Genomic DNA, 20,240 nt, shown 5'->3' with positions numbered 1-20,240 from the left:
CATCAGTTAGCCGAGCATGGATACCTACCGAACCTACAGTATGCTTACAATGGATACCACTGTGAGGTGATGGGACTGCACCCCGAAGTCTAGGAATATGTCAAGCTTTCAGGTAACCAGTGTCAGGCTTCACTCATTCATTCCCACTGAGCCCTCAACAATGAGACATTAAATTACATGGATTACATTTTCTTAAAGGATTGGATCGAAGCAGGCTTACGGCAGTAACATTAATGCATTATTGAAAAAAGGGACATCATTCATATCAAAACTGGAGTATCATATCTAATGATGTTTGCGTGCTCACAGTATAATTAACTTGCAAGCATTCAGTCTACTGAGGCAAGATAGCTACCGCCTACCAGACCACATGCATTCACCCTGTAAGCTTGGGCGCAACTAAATAACTAAACTAACGTCCATATTGCATATGGTAGAAGAGATGTTCTCTCCTTAGTTTATTTATAAGGGTTTGAGTTGTTTTTTCAAAGCAAATCTCTCCTTGTTTCCAGTCTGAAACATCTGTTGTTTATTGGCCTCTGAAGCGCTAGCTTGGCCGCGCTTTAGTTATTTAGGGCCCCAGAGTATGGAGCATACACAGGTCAGAGGTCAACGCTGTGGATTCGAATACATATTTCCACTAGAACACATTGAACAGAAAAATAACTATTTTAATCTAGGCCAACAGTGAGTCCTAAGAGAAGCAGCAAGTCAGCTAACCTGGCGGTCGTCTCTGGACGGTCCTAAAAAATACATGACTGCGGCGATTCTTGGAGCGCAGAGCTGAAATGTGGGTAGATAAACTTTAGTTAAACTTAACCTATGTATGTAGGACAAATGGACTGGTTGTTCGACAGCCGTTTCTGAATCTGAACAACGGCTTACAGCAGGGTCAGTAGAATATATTTGGAAATAATTAATTGCAAACAAAATAACCATAAAGTAAAAAAGGGGCAGAGAGGCAAAGAGATAAAAATGTGTGAGGCTAACGAACACAGAAATAGTCCTTGAGCACAAGCCATCTTAACATGTTGCACAGTACAAACAACTACAAGCACCACAGCTGTATGCCTAATGTCCCAGTGACCAAAGCTATTAAAACAACAGAATTAAAAATGACCCCACCTATATTCCCCGTGTTGTAGTTATACTAACAAGCAAATGTTCATCTAATTAGCTGCACAACAGGCTGACGATGGGGGAATGACAGCGCCAGTCACAAGGTCACATGACTTTCCCAGGGTATGGGGCCTTTTATCATTTTCTGTGTCATCCTGGAACATCTGGCCCAGATTAGGCCCATGTAAATGTGGACCTCGGTATAGCCGGACAATCTGCATCGCACAAATACATGGGCGCGCACACACATACACACACGCTCGCGCGCCGACGGACAAACACAAACACAGACACAGACACAGACACAGACACAGACACACAGACGCACACGCACAGGGGAGAATGCAATACCACTACCTTACGCATCCATAAAGACGCTTTCTGGTTTCTCTCTGGTTTCTTTCTTTCTGTAGCTCAGTTGGTAGAGCATGGTGCTTGTAACGCCAGGGTAGTGGGTTCGATCCCCGGGACCACCCATACGTAGAATGTATGCACACATGACTGTAAGTCGCTTTGGATAAAAGCGTCTGCTAAATTGCATATATTATATATTATATTAAGCCCATTGTTGATGCCGTTTAAAGATCTCAGACATGGGCAGGGCGGAAGCTAATCTCGTCTCAGAGTACCATTTCAAAACAGAGTACAGTCCCGCACCAACTGTGGATTTAGTACTCTTACTAAATGCATTCCACTTAAACACAGTCGGTCAGAACCTTGGCGAACATCTGGTAATGGAAAAGATTCTAATGATCTGAATAGAGACAAATCTTTTAGAAGACTTTGTTCAATTTAACGGTCAGCATTGGGGTCCACCCACCATACTTTACCTAGACTTCATTCATGGAGCTGTTCAAGTTATTGCCCTAGTAGATGTGAGGGGAATGTTTACTCAGGATCAAAATTACCCTGAGTAATGTGGCTTGTCCCAATGCTTGTTAATGGAATCCTCACAGTCCTCCCGCTTCAAATGAAGGCATGCTCCAATTCCATCTCCTCTGCATGTCTCTACTAATTGTGTCCTGATGAAGGCTTATTGAAGGCTCATTCATCAGTTCAGTGCCTTCTCTGCTAATTCTCTGCTCTCTTCAGTGGTTTTCACTCCAGTGTTTTGTTGTGGGTGGGTGAGAGAGATGCCGTGCGTTTTTCCAGATGACTGTCCAATGTGGCAATCTGGGGGAGTTATTGGGTCCGGTGCCCAATTCTAGCACAGATGTTTAACAGGTGGTGGGTAGTGTTGCATTAAATGTTTTGGTATGAATAAATATGGAACAGGTGTGTGTGTGTGTGTGTGTGTGTGTGTGTGTGTGTGTGTGTGTGTGTGTGTGTGTGTGTGTGTGTGTGTGTGTGTGTGTGTGTGTGTGTGTGTGTGTGTGTGTGAAATACAGTACCTTGTGTTCAGGTCTCTAAATATACATTGCATTACTGTACATTACATTGCATATATATCTATTAGTTAAAGTCATCAAGACATTAGGAACCATTCCATATTAGGGCTGACCCCATTTAGTCGACTGGTGAATACATTTCAAAAATCATGGTGTACAAGACTGTCTGATTTGCGTCTGTCTGAGTGGACTGATCCATCGCAGAGAGAATGGGGATGGCACAGTCCATCAGTCTAAGACATTTGCTACTGAAACTGTATATGGTTATATTATGTAAGAACAATGGTGCAACACAAATACAAATAATATTGTTTTATAACAAATGTGTTTTTTCCCCCACGTTAGCGTTGACTGTCCACAACTCTGAAATATGTCTGTGCGCTGTTGAATTGGCACATTTTCATAGGCCATGTTTCTACGTGTATAATAGAAAAGTTAATCGCATTTTGGTGTTGAGAAGAATGTGGCGGAGGCAGAAGCGGAGAGAAAACAGCCCTTGCCTTAATTGTCTAAGAAAAGTGAGAAGAGAGGAAAGCCCAACTTAATTAGGTCTATAATCAATAGCAGGGGTGCCACTTTGCTTGTAGGAGTGGTGGGGACATAACCTGACGTGGGGTCTGGGGGTCCTCTCCTTGAATTTGTGGGTCATCTAAAGCTAATTTCCTGCAATTTTATACAATCCAATATGCAGTCTCTATTTAGAACAACAGTAAGCAAAAATACCCACAGTCATCAAGCTATGTAAGAGATCATTATTAAACCTGTTTAAGTGATTAATAAGACTGAACTAGATCAAAGGTAATTCAATAATAAAATATTGTGTTGCTCCTTTAACCAAGACTAACAAACTGCACGCCCGAGCCCCACCAGTCTAGTCAATAACTCAACTCTCGCCCAACACAATTTCCTTCACCGTTCACACCTTTCACTTTTTTAATTTAAATAAATAAAACACATACATTTCAAATATACATTAACGCACAGAAACAGCAAATCCTCCACATAATTATTCTCATACTACTAATAGTACCGTAGAGCTCTTTTTACTTGCACACAATATATTTCTGTCGCCCCGTCCTGCCCCTTACGGTCCACCACCCTGCAGCCCCCCAACCCAACACACCCCACTTAGCTTTAGGATTTTAGTGAAACATTCATTATTGGTATCAGGTGTGTTAGGCCAAGGCCAGAGTGACAATCCACAGGACAGCAGACCCCCAGGACCAGGACTGAGCAGCCCAGCAGCTAGATATGCATCTCCCCTGACGTGGGCATGTTTTCAATACAGACTCCTTTAGTCCTACTGTATTCCATGTAAGTCATCCAGACCTTGTGAAAATTTCATTGTGTAATAAATCAAATCTAGTGATACATAACTTGACATTGTGGGAGGAAAACCAACCTTTCAATTAATGGCAATGCATTTAGCCACTATAAATGATTGGTTACACCGTTTCTTCAGAAAACAGTCTCCAGTTTCAACATTTCTAAGCAAACAAAAACAGGGAGAAGGGAGAATCTGTAGACATGCTGAGAAAAAAAAGAAGATACTCTTGGCCAGAAATCAGCTAGCCTACACAAGACCATAACATATGCAAATATGTCCCCTTTCATATTTTACACCTCCAGCTGAGGAAGTACATTTCTGAGTGCATGATATTCAGTTTCACTGGCATACAGTACATTCTATGGATGGTCTTAAACTGTAGTAATTTATGTCTGAGATGATATGAACATGACTGGAAATTCAAACTTATCTGTATCCATTCATCACCATCAATAGCTTCTACCAGGTCTTCCTCAGATTTTTGCTTTACATGTTTTGTGTCATTGGGGAAAGCCTCTATCAACCCTTGACACAGTCAACTTTGGAGGTTTGTCAGACTGCCTTAAAATAGCATCTGGCTTGTCCAGTGTTTGCTGCAGAGGGAATAAAGTATTGTATCTGCACCAATTCACCTCACCTCTGCCACAGATTGGTCTTACATTTACATTTACATTTAAGTCATTTAGCAGACGCTTCTATGGTTGCCTGACCCTGCTGAGACCCCTGTCACCATCTGATCCTCCTAAAATGAGGCATGACAAAGAATTACCTTGGTGTACGTTTATACATTATATTATCCAAGAATAGAATAAATGGTTTAACCTCTTGGTGTTAGGGGGCAATATTTTTCATTTTTGGGAAAAAAACGTTCCCGTTTTAAACTGGATATTTTTCAGGAAAAGATGCTAGAATATGCATATAATTGACAACTTTGGATAGAAAACACTAAAGTTTCCAAAACTGTAAAGATATTGTCTGTGAGTATAACAGAACCGATGTTGCAGGCGAAAGCCTGAGAAAAATCCAATCCGGAAGTGCCCCAGGTTTTGAAAGCTCTGCGTTCCAATGACTCCCTATTCAGCTGTGAATGTACCATCAACGAGCTTACGCTTTCTACGTATTCCCCAAGGTGTCTACAGCATTGTCACGTAGTTTTACGCATTTCTGTTGAAGAATAGCCGTAGGCGGCCACATTGCGTAAGTGGTCACATGGTGGCTCCGAGAGAGATTCTCGCGTAAAATACAGAGGTAGCCATTACTCCAATCGGTCCTAGTGAAAAACGAATTGTCCCGACGGATATATTATCGAATAGATATTAGAAAAACATCTTGAGAATGGATTCTAAACAACGTTTGCATGTTTCTGTCTATATTATGGAGCTAATTTGGAATATTTTTCGGCGTTGTGGTGACCGCAATTTCCGGGCGATTTCTCAGCCAAACGGGAAGAACAAACAGAGATATTTCGCCTACAAAAACAATATTTTGGGAAAAAATGAACTTTGGCTGTCTACCTGGGAGTCTCGTGAGTGAAAACATCCAAAGTTTATCAAAGGTAAACTATTTAATTGCATTGCTTTTCTGATTTCTGTGACAAGGTTGCCTGCTGCTAGCAAGGCATAATGCTATGCTAGGCTATGATAAACTTACACAAATGCTTGTCTAGCGTTGGCTGTAAAGCATATTTTGAAAATCTGAGATGACAGGGTGATTAACAAAAGGCTAAGCTGTGTTCCAATATATTTCACTTGTGATTTTCTAGGAAGATTTATGTCCGTTGCGTTATGCTAATTAGTGTCAGATGATGACAACGGTCCCGTTCACGGGATGGGGTGTCACTACAGGTTAATAATTGAAATGACCATTATTCTCAGATCCCAGACCGTAGCTTTAAGCTTCAGGTTTAAGCTTCAGCTGCATCCCGCGGGACCTGCAGGTCTCGACAGAGATCATTGCGGCGCGGTCTGCATTTTTCATGCTAAGGGTGGGAACGGGCTGTCAGGAGTAAAAGCTAGCCAAGTTCATTAACTTCTGAAACGGGACAAAATAAAGGCTACAAAACATTTCCATACAAACAACATCTGTTAGATAGTGATATGAGCTGGCTATTATTACTATCTGACAGATAACTAGAAGCTAGAGCTGACATGGCTGTGGTAGTTACTAGTTAGTGTAGTTTATATATTCACCTCAGTTGAGAGGGGATGAAACATTAGCTAACATTACTGTACATGTCAGTTACAATACTAGCTCAGCACTGTGAATAAACACTAGTTTAGTTTTCTGTTAAGTTAAACAGCAGTTACCTTGCCAGTTATATTCAGTCAACTAAAGAGTAGCCAGTTTCTGCTCTGCTTGCTTTTACAACTTAAGCACAACGTGTGTCCCCCGTCCCCAGTGAAAGTTGCGCCCCTGATCAAGAGCCTAACTATTAAATGCGCCTGGCTTTATAAAATCAGCCATATATATCTGCAGAAATAAGCCAGATCCTGCGTCTGTTGCCTGTTTGAGTGTTTATATAATAGCCTACTAATTCCATGCCTCAGGAAACCACAACATGTTGGATAAACAATTTCACAAATTCAGCAGTTTTAAATCTTTGCTATGCTATAAAGGCTTTCCCCTTTATTTTCGTTAGACCAGCTTCTCTGCTATTATTTATAATAATAACAACCCTGCTTTTTCCTTGACCTCCTTCTTATTGTTATTATTATTATGACGATCATTATAACAATAAGTAATGTCTTTATCATTAGTAGGCTTAGCATAGCAGCTTTGTATAACCACCATTGAGTTGTAGGCCTAAGAGCACATCCTGTTAAGTCTTAATACCGTACTCAAGCCTATATTCCAATACTTACTACATAGGCTACTGTATCAATAAATCATTTATTTGTTCATGTCAACACACAGGAGTCATTCGTGATTTGAAATGCAATCAAGCATTTTAGTTTTAAAATAAAATAACAAAATGACCATTGAATAATTGCCGTAAACAATAAATAGGCCTAAACAGTTCCATTTTGGAAATTGCATTCACGAATGAATGCGACTGTTTTTAGTCTTTGCTGTAATAAAGGATTCAAAACAACATTACAACAGATTCACTAGTACGCTTATAATGCATTTAGTGTTGTTTACATTGTTCCAAACAATCCGAAAATATATAGTCAAAAAAGTATACTGTAATCTAACAACACCTGTTCGGCACATATAATATGCATGCATATTATCTTCTTTTTCTTGATTTCCAGTATTTTACACAACTAGTCAAATGTATTACACACACCTGACTTCCCCTTTACCTCCTGAGCAACCAGTAAACATTCCCCCATTTCAAGTTTATTTGTCACGTCCTCTGCATCCATTTTTCGGTCACGTGTTATGGTGTTCAGACTTTAATATAATACATTTATTGATGTGATTATGGTATGCTATAGGTCAGGCCCTATTGGTCACATGCATGCAATGCATACATGTCTCGTGTGTTGAGAGCAAGGGTTGAGGGAATAGGGATAGCCTCAGACAACAACATTGATGTATACGCTGAATCGGTGAGCGAGTTTATTAGCAAGTGCATCGGTGATGTTGTACCCACAGTGACTATTAAAACCTTCTCCAACCAGAAACCTTGGATTGATGGCAGCATTCGCACAAAAATGAAAGCGCGAACCACTGCTTTCAATCATGGCAAGGCGACCGGAAACCTGACCGAATACAAACATTGTAGCTATTCCCTCCGCAAGGCAATCAAACAAGCAGATCGTCAGTATAGAGACAAAGTAGAGTCGCAATTCAATGGCTCAGACATTATACGTATGTGGCAGGGTCTACAGTCAATCACGGATTATAAAAAGAAAACCAGCCCCATCGCGGACACCAATGTCTTGCTCCCAGACACAGCCCGCTACCAAAACTTTCGGGCTCTCCTTCACAGCGGCCAATGTGAGTAAAACATTTAAGCGTGTTAACCCTCACAAGGCTGCAGGCCCAGACAGCATCCGTAGCCGGGTCCTCAGAGCATGCACAGACCAGCTGGCTGGGGGGTGTTTACGGACATATTCAATCAATCCCTATCCCAGTCTGCTGTTCCAACATGCTTCAAGAGGGCCACCATTGTTCCTGTACCCCAGAAAGCTAAGGTAACTGAGCTAAACGGCTATCGCCCCGTAGCACTCACTTCCGTCATCATGAAGTGCTTTGAGAGACTAGTCAAGGATCATTTCACCTCCACCCTACCTGACACGCTAGACTCACTCCAATTTGCTTACCGCCCCAATAGGTCCACCCTCGACGCAACCGCAATCACACTGCACACTGCCCTAACCCATCTGGGACAAGAGGAATACCTATGCAAGAATGCTGTTCATCGATTACAGCTCAACATTTAACACCATAGTACCCTCCAAACTCGTCATTAAGCTTGAGGCACTAGGTCTTGACCCCTCTCTGTGCAACTGGGTCCTGGACTTTCTAACGAGCCGCCCCAAGGTGAGGGTAGGAAAAAACATCTCCACCCCGCTGATCCTCAACACTAGGCCCAACAAGGGTGCGTTCTCAGCCCTCTCCTGTACTCCCTGTTCACCCATGAATGCGTGGCCATGCACGCCTCCAACTCAATCATCAAGTTTTCAGACGACACAACAGTGGTGGGCTTGATTACCAACAACGACAAGACGGCCTACAGGGAGGAGGTGAGGGCCCTCGGAGTGTGGTGTCAGGAAAATAACCTCACACTCAACATCAACAAAACAAAGGATGATTGTGGACTTCAGGAAACAGCAGAGAGAGTACCCCCCTATCCACATCGACGGGACAGTAGTGGAGAATGTGGAAAGTTTTAAGTTCCTTGGAGTACACATCACGAACAAACTGAAACGGTTCCCCGACACAGATAGTGTGTTTAGGTAGGTGCAATAGCGCCTCTTCAACCTTAGGAGGCTGAAGAAATTTGGCTTGTTACCGAAAACACTCAAACTTTTACAGATAGCACCACCGCCTGGTACGGCAACTGCTCCGCCCACAACCGTAAGGCTCTCCAGAGGGTAGTGAGTTCTGCACAATGCATCACCGGGGACAAACTACCTGCCTCCCAGGAAACCTACACCACCTGATGTCACAGGAAGGCCAAAAAGATCATCAAGGACAACAACCACCCGAGCCACTGCCTGTTCACCCCGCTATCATCCAGAAGGCGAGGTCAGTACAGGTGCATCAAAGCTGGGACCGAGAGACTGAAAAACAGCTTCTATCTCAAGGCCATCCGACTGTTAAACAGCCATCACTAACATTGAGTGGCTGCTGCCAACATACTGACTCAATCTCTAGCCACTTTAATAATAAAAAATTGGATGTAATAAATATATCACTAGTCACTTTAAACAACGTCACTTTATACACTGAACACTAAAATAACACATCCTAGATCTGAATGAATGAAATATTCTTATTAAATACTTTTTTCTTTACATAGTTGAATGTGCTGACAACAAAATCACACAAAAATGATCAATGGAAATCAAATGTATCAACCCATGGAGGTCTGGATTTGGAGTCACACTCAAAATTAAAGTGGAAAACAACACTACAGGCTGATCCAACTTTGATCTAATGTCCTTAAAACAAGTCAAAATGAGGCTCAGTAGTGTGTGTGGCCTCCACGTGCCTGTATGACCTCCCTACAATGCCTGGACATGCTCCTGATGAGGTGGCGGATGGTCTCCTGAGGGATCTCCTCCCAGACCTGGACTAAAGCATCCGCCAACTCCTGGACAGTCTGTGGTGCAACGTGGCGATGGTGGATGGAGCGAGACATGATGTCCCAGATGTGCTCAATTGGATTCAGGTCTGGGGAACGGGCGGGTCAGTCCATAGCATCAATGCCTTCCTCTTGCAGGAACTGCTGACACACTCCAGCCACATGAGGTCTAGCATTGTCTTCCATTAGGAGGAACCCAGGGCCAACCGCACCAGCATATGGTCTCACAAGGGGTCTGAGTATCTCATCTCGGTACCTAATGGCAGGCAGGCTACCTCTGCCGAGCACATGGAGGGCTGTGCGGCCCCCCAAAGAAATGCCACCCCACCCCACACCATGACTGACCCACCACCAAACCGGTCATGCTGGAGGATGTTGCAGGCAGCAGAACGTTCTCCACAGAGTCTCCAGACTCTGTCACATGTGCTCAGTGTGAATCTGCTTTCATCTGTGAAGAGCACAGGGTGCCAGTGGCGAATTTGCCAATCTTGGTGTTCTCTGGCAAATGCCAAACGACCTGCACGGTGTTGGGCTGTAAGCATAACCCCCACCTGTGGACGTCAGGCCCTCATACCACCCTCATGGAGTCTGTTTCTGACCGTTTGAGCAGACACATGCACATTTGTAGCCTGCTGGAGGTCATTTTGCAGGGCTCTGGCAGTGCTCCTCCTGCTCCTCCCTGCACAAAGGCGGAGGTAGCAGTCCTGCTGCTGGGTTGTTGCCCTCCTACGGCCTCCTCCACGTCTCCTGATGTACTGGCCTGTCTCCTGGTAGCGCCTCCATGCTCTGGACACTACGCTGACAGACACGGCAAACCTTCTTGACACAGCTCGCACTGATGTGCCATCTTGGATGAGCTGCACTACCTGAGCCACTTGTGTGGGTTGTAGACTCCGTCTCATGCTATCACTAGAGTGAAAGCACCGCCAGCATTCAAAAGTGACCAAAACATCAGCCAGGAAGCATAGGAACTGAGAAGTGGTCTGTGGTCACCACCTGTAGATCCACTCCTTTATTGGGGGTGTCTTGCTAATTGCCTATAATTTCCACCTGTTGTCTATTCCATTTGCACAACAGCATGTGAAATTGTCAATCAAGCGTTGCTTCCTAAGTGGACAGTTTGATTTCACAGAAGTGTGATTGACTTGGAGTTACATTGTGTTGTTTAAGTGTTCCCTTTATTTTTTTGAGCAGTATATAATATTTACATACCCTACATTACTCATGTACTCTATACCATCTACTGCATCTTGCCTATGCCGCACGGCCATCACTCATCCATATATTTATATGTACATATTCTCATTCATTCCTTTACACTTGTGTGTATAAGGTAGTTGTTGTGAAATTGTTAGATATTACTGCACAGTCGGAACTAGAAGCACAAGCATTTCGCTACACTTGCATTAACATCTGCTAACCATGTGTATGTGACCAATCAAATTTGACTTGAATGTTTTTCCTAAACAAATGAGGGATTTTTGTAACATAACTTTTCATTCAGAAATGGCTGTAATGACGTTGCAGCTTCAGCAACACGGACAGTGTGATACACACTGTTGATGTTCTGTGTTGGTCGCTGCAGCAGGGAAGGAAGCGAGATAAATGGGTGCTAGTTACAGAGTCACTCACAGTTTTTTTTTAAACACAAGCAGCAAGTCTGAGCCAGGTCCAGCACAATCAAATCAATTGCGGTTGGTCTCCCTCTAGTCATTTGTGTATCTTAATTATTTCATCAAACAGTTTGCTTAAAGCTCAGTGCATATACTTGTTTTGATTCAAATGTGTTTATACATGGGAAAATACACATTTAAAAATTTAGACCGACAGATGACTCCTGGTCAGCCGACCAATATTTTTTTGGTCAGGGACAGCCCTACTTTTTATATCTGTTGGTTTACTGACTATGACGCTCAATATTCATTCTGCACAAAAAGGAGAAGACAGATATATCTGAAAAAGTCGCTTCTGCAAAAGTGGGGCCTCTTTGGACCTCTCCAACCACCTTCATTCACCAAGAGACAGTACTGCAAAACACACACCAACACACACCAACACGCACACACGCTATCCTCTCACACGTGTCACCACAGAGGCCTCCGGAGTGGGGGTGCCTGCCCTCTGTCTGTCCATACATTATACATTTCCTCAGCATTCTCTTTGCAGAGACTTGGCCAGCTGTGCTTTATGTGCTGAGAGGAGTGGCTCCTTCCAACCCTGGTGGCTTTGAACAAATGCTTTACGGCTCCTATAAAACACATTCAGAGCGTACAGTTTATCACTAAAAAAGTCCATATGAGCAGGGGCCTTTACTATACAATCACCTGGATGTGTTGCAGGGATCTACGAAGATCGTCCGTATGTGTGTGTGCGAACACGTGTATGTGTGTGTGAGCATGGGTGTGCCTGCGTGTGTGTGTGAGAAATGAACATAAAGAGAGAACAAATGTGTGTATGTGCACACACCCACACGTGTGTGTGTGTGTGTGTGTGTGTGTGTGTGTGTGTGTGTGTGTGTGTGTGTGTGTGTGTGTGTGTGTGTGTGTGTGTGTGTGTGTGTGTGTGTGTGTGTGTGTGTGTGTGTGTGTGTGTGTGTGTGTGTGTGTGTATGTGTGTGTGTGTGTGTGTGTCAGCGTACTTGGAGTTCAGTGCAGATGTGAAGGTTAACACTTTCCAGCGGGGTGGTGGTGCAGCGGGGCTGCCGCTGTGTGTGTGTGCACCGGTGGCCTCCCTGGTCTTTGATGTGGGAGTGGGCACGTTTGAACTGCACATAAGAACACAGCCAAGACAACGCAGGAGTGGCTTCGGGAGAAGTCTCTGAATGTCCTTGAGTGAACCAGCCAGACCCCGGACTTGAACCCGATCGATCGAACATCTCTGGAGATACCTGAAAATAGATGTTCAGCGACACTCCCCATTCAACCTGACAGAGCTTGAGAGGATCTGCAGAGAATGGGAGAAACTCCCCAAATACAGGTGTGCCAAGCTTGTAGCTCCATACGCATGAAGACTCGAGGCTGTAATCGCTGTAGTTTGATGAGGGAAGAAAACAATTGAATCCATTTTAGAATAAGGCTGTAACATAACAAAATGTTTAAAAACTCAAGGGGTCTGAATAGTTTCCGAATGCACTGTAAATGCCTATAAAAACGGTGGGACGGTGGGCATAAAAATGCCTCTAACTGATGGGATACACAAGCTACATTACTTGCACAATGACAACAGTTTTATCAAAATGGACTGGTTGATTGAAGTAGGGAAATACGTGTTCCAGCAACGAGCTGCAGTTTTGGAATAATTGCATCCCGTCTATTTTCCGCTTAGGCTACTTTGCGAACTGATAGTGCCATTTAGAATTGGTTAGACTAGGCTATAACCCCCCTAAACATAGACAGGTTCCACAATGAAAATATGCAAAAACATTTGTTTGATAAAGACAACGATTATATTTTCATCAGAATCACCAAGCCTAGGCGTACTCACCAGACAGATGTTGCGGCTGTAATATATCACCATGCAGTGTTCAATTTGGAATTGATTAATCCATTAAGAAAATACAAAAAAACTGACAAAATAAACAAAATCGAACATATTTAGGCTTATATCGAAAATAACACATATTTTGGTTTGTAACCCTGAAAATCGTTTATTTCAATGCACCAAACTGAGCCCCTTTTCAAACGATCTCTCTTTGGCAATAACTGTTCCAGACGTGTGAGATGTGTACTTTGCACTGCCAACTTTTTTTCGATTGGAAAAAATAATTTTAATAATTTTATATTACATCATGTTTTTGCTATAAAAAGAGATGTGTCTTGACTGTATAACAAAACAAGGCTCTGCCTTCACACAGCCATAGGCTTTTACAAGCAAGCGCCACTGCTGAGGTTACTGCCTTTTTGAAGAGTGTGTTCCACGATATAATATAACCAGTTGATATTATAGATTCAATAAATTAATCTTAAAGGCAATAGTTTTTTTATTGATTGAATATACATGAGGCAAATTAGCAATTAGGTTTTGTTATCTGTAATGGTTTTGATAAATTAGACATTGTTGTGCACTTTCACATATTCGTTTTCCATTGCTGGCCTTGCCCTTCTAAAAACATGTATTTTTTCCATTACAAGTACTTGAAAAAAATCATGGGAGTAGTCGAACAGTCATAAAACGTCAAATGCCCATCCCTAGTATAGAAGTTCATACCCTGTCAATATCCGTATTAAAATTAATGCACAGCACATATAGTACAGTAGCAAAGGTCAAATGAACAATTCCTTTTAAAATGCCCCTCGGGTATGCTTTACAATGTCTATACATCCGAATTGGGACTGTCTATGGTCTACACCCCATACTTTAAGAAAGATTTATTCCAACAGTCAATTACAATGGCCCTTTATATGTGGACCCGCGGGCTTACTGTCTGATGTGCTAGAATTAAACTGCCTATCAATGCCTTAATTAAATGCCATAATTCAAATCTTTATGACTATACTACAGCAAGAAGAAAAGAGAAGAGCTTTGTATAGTGAAGTATAAGGTGGATGTGGAAGTCACAGTATCTATAGTCAGTAAGGGAGGAAGGAGTACTGTAAAGCATAAATGAAAAAAAAGTTTACACTCTAAAATGTGCTCAATGTTAAGGTCACGGTCCATGGCAAACAAATAGCTATCTATCTGTTCTGGGGGTGGTGGGGAAGCCTTCAACACCATTCAAATACATAGTATTTTACCTAATTTCAAGATTCACAATGAGGTGCTCTGAAAACACACAACAGTTGCACTGAGGAGGAAATACATTGCCCTTTAAGACATGAATGTATGGTGAAGTGGGGCATGTATAGTGCAATGAATGCACATCACACCATTTCCCTTGTTGAATGACGTAATGTGAAGGAAACAATGCGCCCTTGGGAGAATCTCAATTGCATTTCCTTGATCCCTTGCATCTTCTCTTGTCTGCCTCCTTCTCAAAACCCATTGGATGAGAAGGTCAGAGGAGAGATGACGTGAGGAATCAAGGAAATGCAATTGAGATTCTCCTCGTGTTCAAATAAAATGGCTGCTCCTCTCCTAGCCCCTCTACTCTCCTGTGTCTACATGTCCTCTAGTCTGATAGGATACATGCTCCCCTGCACGTCGCCATCCCCGGAGGCAAGCGCTTCGCCCCTTCACACCGCAATGTCTTTTCACTTAATTGCATTTTTGTCAAACCTTGTAAAGGATCTGTGCGGGCGGCGGAGTGGCAGCCATGTGGAGTCGCGCATCACTTGGAAGGCCCGGTTACACATCATAAACGGCAATGCCTCTTCCCCATCTGGCAGGGGCAAGGCTGTAAAAGAGAATGTTATTGTGAAACTCGCTCGACGGCTCACAGCCGATCAATGGGGTGTAAAAGGGAGGGGGAGAGCGAGAGAGAGAGAGTGTGAAGGGAGAAACATGCAGGCCAGGCAAGGGCGTTTTCATATAAAATCCCAAAGTTCAGAGTTGGGTATTAAACATTCGGCCCATCACTCCCCTGCTTGTGTGGCATGTCCTTAAGGCAACACCAGGAAGACCGACTGTGATGCCCAATACCCTTGCAGACTGTCCACAGTGTGAGTTCGAAGCACAGAACCAAATGAATCGATCCAGCCTCTTCTTATATATCACTGCTCTGCTATAGTCCTGTCCCACAATTCACTAATATGCAGACTGTTAGTAGAACTTTGGCAGGGTGTCTAGTGGTTAGAGCATTGAGCCAGTTGAGCCAGGTAAAAATCGGTCGTTCTGCTCCTGAACAAGGCAGTTAACCCACTGTTCCCTGGTAGGCTGTCATTGTAAATAAGAATTTGATCTTAACTGACTTGCCTAGTTAAATAAATGTTAAAACATTTTTTATAATAAAATATACTCTGTGCCAGAAGGGAGGAGGGCCCAGAATATATATGGCATGTTTACTCACCATGTCAGGGTGCTAGACTGCCATGCTACATAAAGACTGTACTGGGTTGGATGAGATTTATAGGCCCTGCAGCCTGGGCCAAGGTACTAGGAAGAACCACAGGCCTGCAGTGCTGCTGCTGGACTCCAAATGAGTGGGGAGTGTGAGCAGGGAGTGTGTACTGGCAGGCACTGTTAATCACTGCAGCTCTAGTGGGGGAGTCAGGTGTCTAGTTCGCTAAATGTAGGACTACTGTGACACTCAAGGTGCATGTTTCCCTCCTAAAACTACAGGTTTAGGATCAGATTACTTTCCTAAATAATCCTATCTTTAACAATTAGGGGAATTAAATCATATCTGACCCTGGACTGGGGCAATATGGGGCTTCAGTGAGCTACCTTAATGGTGCTCTATGAGGATCCCAGCTATGCCCATTAGTAAGGAGGAGAACATCACATCCATTGCATGGGGCGGCAGGTAGCCTAGTGGTTAGCGCGTTGGCTCAGTAACCGAAAGGTTGCTAGATCGAATCCCTGAGCTGACAAGGTAAAAATCTGTTCTGTCCCTGAACAAGGCAGTTATCCCACTGTTCCTAGGCTGTTATTGTAAATAAGAATTTGTTCTTAACTGCCTAGTTAAATAAAATTTAAAAAATCATGAAAATGATAATTGACCAGGTTAGACACCTGCTAATGGTGTCTCACTTCACAGGAAGAGCTAAGTGTCACACTGACTCTCACGCCTCTGTTTTCATCCTCCTAGATCTATCCGCTGCCTTTGACACTGTGAACCATCGGATCCTCCACCGTCACAGAGCTGGGCATCTCAGGCTTTGCACAATGTTGGATTGCATCCTACCGGACAGGCCGCTAGTACCAGGAGACGTGGAGAGGATCTGTGTCTGCACCACGTGCTCTCACCACTGCCTTGGCAGGTCCCTAATAACATTCATATACAAATCCTCTGGTGTCCCCCAGGGCTTGATTCTAGGCCCTCTTAGTCACTCGGCTCCGTCAAATCCTCACATGGTCTCTCTTATTATTGCTATGCGGATGACACTCAACTACTTTTCTCCTTCCCCCCTTCTAACACCCAGGTAGCGACACAAGTCTCGACAAGACGGAGCTCCTCTTCCTCCCGGGGAAGGCCTGCCTCCACTAAGACCTCTCTCTCCATCACGGTTGACAACTCCACAGTGTCCACTTCCCAGAATGCAAAGAGCTTTGGCGTGACCCTGGACATTTACATTTACATTTAAGTCATTTAGCAGACGCTCTTATCCAGAGCGACTTACAAATTGGTGCATTCACCTTATGACATCCAGTAGAACAGTCACTTTACAATAGTGCATCTAAATCTTAGAGGGGGGGGGGGGTGAGAAGGATTACTTATCCTATCCTGGACAACAAACACTGTGGTTCTCTGCAAACATCAAAGCAGTGACTCGCTCCTGCAGGGTCATGCACCACAACATCCAGAGCACAACCCTTCCTCACACAGGAAGCTGCACAGGTCCTAATCCAGGCACGTCATCACCAGCCTGGACTAGAAGTTCTCCCATGTCACACGCTACTCTACACACTCCACTGGCATCCAGTTGAAACTTTGAAAGTTCTTGAAATTTTCCGAATTGACTGACCATGTCTAAAAGTAATGATGGACTGTCATTTCTTTCTGCTTATTTGAGCTGTTCTTGCCATAATATGGACTTGATCTTTGACCAAATATGGCTATCTTCTGTATACCACCCCTACCTTGTCACAACACAACTGATTGGCTCAAATGCATTAAGAAGGAAAGAAATTCCACAAATTAACTTTTAACAAGGTACACCTATTAATTGAAATCCATTCCAGGTGACTACCTCATGAAGCTGGTTGAGAGAATGCCAAGAGTGTGCAAAGCTGTCATCAAGGCAAAGGGTGAATACTTTGAAGAATCTCAAATCTAAAATATACTTATTTGGTTACTACATGATTCCATGTGTTATTTCATAGTTTTGATGTATTAACTATTATTCTACAATGTAGAAAATAGTTTTTTTTAAATATAAAAAACTTGAATGAGTAGGTGTCCCCAAACTTTTGACTGGTACTGTACTTCAGTATAAAAAGTAAACGTAATTGTAAAAATATACTTAATTACAAAAAGTAAAAGTATAAATAATTTCACATTCCATATATTAAGCAAACCAGAAGGCACTGTTTTCTTGTTATTTAAATGTATGGATAGCCAGGGGCACACCCCAACACTCAGACATAATTTACAAACAAAGCATTTGTGTTTAGTGAGTCCGTCAGATCAGAGGCAGTAAGGATGTTATCTTGATTAGCGCATGACCATTTTCCTGCCATGCTAAGCATTCGAAATGTATCAAGTACTTTTGGGTGACAGGGAAACATATGAAGTAAAAAGTACATTCTTGTCTTTAGGAATGTACTGGAGTAAAAGTAAAAGTTGTCAAAAATATAAATAGTGAAGTAAAAGTACAGATACCCAAAAAAACTACTTAAGTAGTGCTTGAAAGTATTTTTTACTTAAGTACTTTACACTACTGCCGTTCTGCCACCTCTGGTTTCTCCCCCTACGGGAGGTCAGCTCAGCTCAGCCCAGTCAAATCTATTTTTCTATCCTTGCACCTCAAATGGTGGAACCAGCTTCCCCCGAAGCTAGGACAGCAGAGTCCCTGCCCCCTTCCGAAAACATCTAAAAACCCTACCTCTTCAAAGAGAATCTTAAATCATCTTAAATAATCCCACAACCCATGAAAAATTATTAAAATAACACCCTTGCTTTTGCTGACCTAACACTTGCCCTTGATAATCTGAGAAGATCCATGTATGTCCCTCTCACTGTAATAAGAATGGTTTATAATAAAGGATAGTCAACCGGCAAGACAAAATGAGGAAGGCTAACATACAACAGCACGATGAGATGAGAACACTGCAAATACACTGACCACAACCACAGACCTGTTAACACAGAAGCCTAGGTGTCAAGTGATGTACACGCTTTCCTTGTCAGGAATGATAAAGTGTGACAACAGTTAAGAAATAAGATGGTAAAATAGGAAGTACAAAGTGCCACATCTCAGCTGCTCTGCACACACTGTTACTGTAAACATTCTTGAGTGCCATGCTTCCAAGCGTAATTTACAAAGCATAGCTGAATGTGATATGCAAAGCATAAACTGTGCGCCTCACAAACCAAGGACTCAATGAAAAAAGCTAAGTCCTGGCACTCTTACTGGCAAGTGTTTATTCACAAAATCATCAGCATCTGTTTATTTTTAAAACGGGGGTGGTAGGAGATTTATTTCACGTTAGTATTGTTTTAAATGGACATTGTTGCGAGTGAACACAAAGGTTTGAATGGGTCAGAACACTACTCCCAGCCATTCTCCATTGTTCCCAGCCAGGACCTTGCCTTTGGCTGCTTCCCTAGGGGGGCTCGGCCCCAGCACCACAGCAGCGCATTGAAAAGTTATTCATAGAGCCAGCACTCCGCGCGTGAGGCGAGCTCTAACTGCACCGTTCCCCCAATTTATGATCTCTTAGCCCTTTAAAGGTTGATTTAATATTTGCCTGAGAGGTTTTGGACGGCATCCCATTAGTTAGAAGGGGAAAAAAAGAAAAAGGAGGTTGTTTTGCTAACCTTTAATGCACTTGTACATGAACTGTGTCCAACAATAAGTAAAATATTTATTGGGCAGGGTGAGTCATTGGCGTGCTTACTGAGAGGGGAAGAGAGGAGAGGTCAGCGGCTCAGCGCCCAGCACTCTGTGTCTGTCAGCGGTCAGAAAGCCCCCACACAGGAGTGACCGGCCCCGTCATTAGCCCCGTTTCCTAATGGATCCCATCTGAGAACTAATTTGTTGGAATGACGAATGGCGTAGACAATATATTTTAGGAAGGGAGCTAAATGACTTTTCCAACTGCAGCACGCATCTAGATTAGGGTCAGATTAGAGACACTCTACAAAGAGAATGAGGTAGTGTGTTGGCCAGACAGAGGAGTCTGGATGAAGTAGCCTACTTGGGGTTTTACCATTAGAACGGGTCAGAATATCTCATTCATGCATTATTTCTCTCTGACTGTTTGGTGTCCTTCTGTTTGTGTATTTTGCATTATTAAAAGATAAAATCTCAGACAAAGCTCTCAGATAGCCATGCCAGTAACTGACTCTGCTGTTCCTCACCACAAAAAAAGATTCACTTTCAGCTACCACTTCTCCCCAAGCCACAGAGTCAGACTAGAGATATGAGTGGCAAACATATAGACCGGTCTGGACATTCATACATCCCCTCGCACATCTCTCTCGCTGTAGCATGCGTCTTGCTTCTGTAGAAGAAAACTTCTGGCCTCTTTATCTCCGGGGTGATGCATGGAAGACGGCAAGGATCTGATTCTGACCAACTCCTCCACAGCTGCAGCAACAGTGTACTTTTAACCCTTTACACTCGTGGGAATTGGCTTATATGGATAGGGCTACATTGAAATGTTTCTTACAGAAGGGATATGAAAAGCATAGGCATACACATCCGAGCAATTATAAGGGAACAGATTGGAGATGATGGGAAAATTATTCGAGCAAAGTTGAGGACACAACATTTCACCTGACACAAGACTGAATCCAAACATTACACTGTTGATTCTATGTACATTTTACATTTACTGTACTTTTCACAGAATTAATTGATAACGATATCTGAATACATTCTGGATA

The 20,240-nt window shown here is 43.0% G+C and overlaps 1 protein-coding gene and 1 long non-coding RNA gene across 2 annotated transcripts in view; one reads left to right on the top strand and one right to left on the bottom strand.

Annotated features, from left to right (window-relative positions):
- LOC124040032 (outer mitochondrial transmembrane helix translocase-like) overlaps positions 1–20,240 on the bottom strand; it is a 135,262-nt gene that overhangs the window by 84,081 nt on the left and 30,941 nt on the right.
- On the top strand, positions 12,509–16,826 carry LOC124040036. The gene is made up of 3 exons (XR_006839672.1): positions 12,509–12,568; positions 16,278–16,449; positions 16,612–16,826. It is a non-coding gene; the product is annotated as an uncharacterized LOC124040036 (long non-coding RNA).

This window comes from Oncorhynchus gorbuscha, linkage group LG07 (assembly GCF_021184085.1).
Source record: "Oncorhynchus gorbuscha isolate QuinsamMale2020 ecotype Even-year linkage group LG07, OgorEven_v1.0, whole genome shotgun sequence".
NCBI classification, from domain to species: Eukaryota; Metazoa; Chordata; class Actinopteri; order Salmoniformes; family Salmonidae; genus Oncorhynchus; species Oncorhynchus gorbuscha.
The sequence above is the reverse complement of the archived record's forward strand: the minus strand, read 5'-3'. Positions and strand labels throughout refer to the sequence as shown.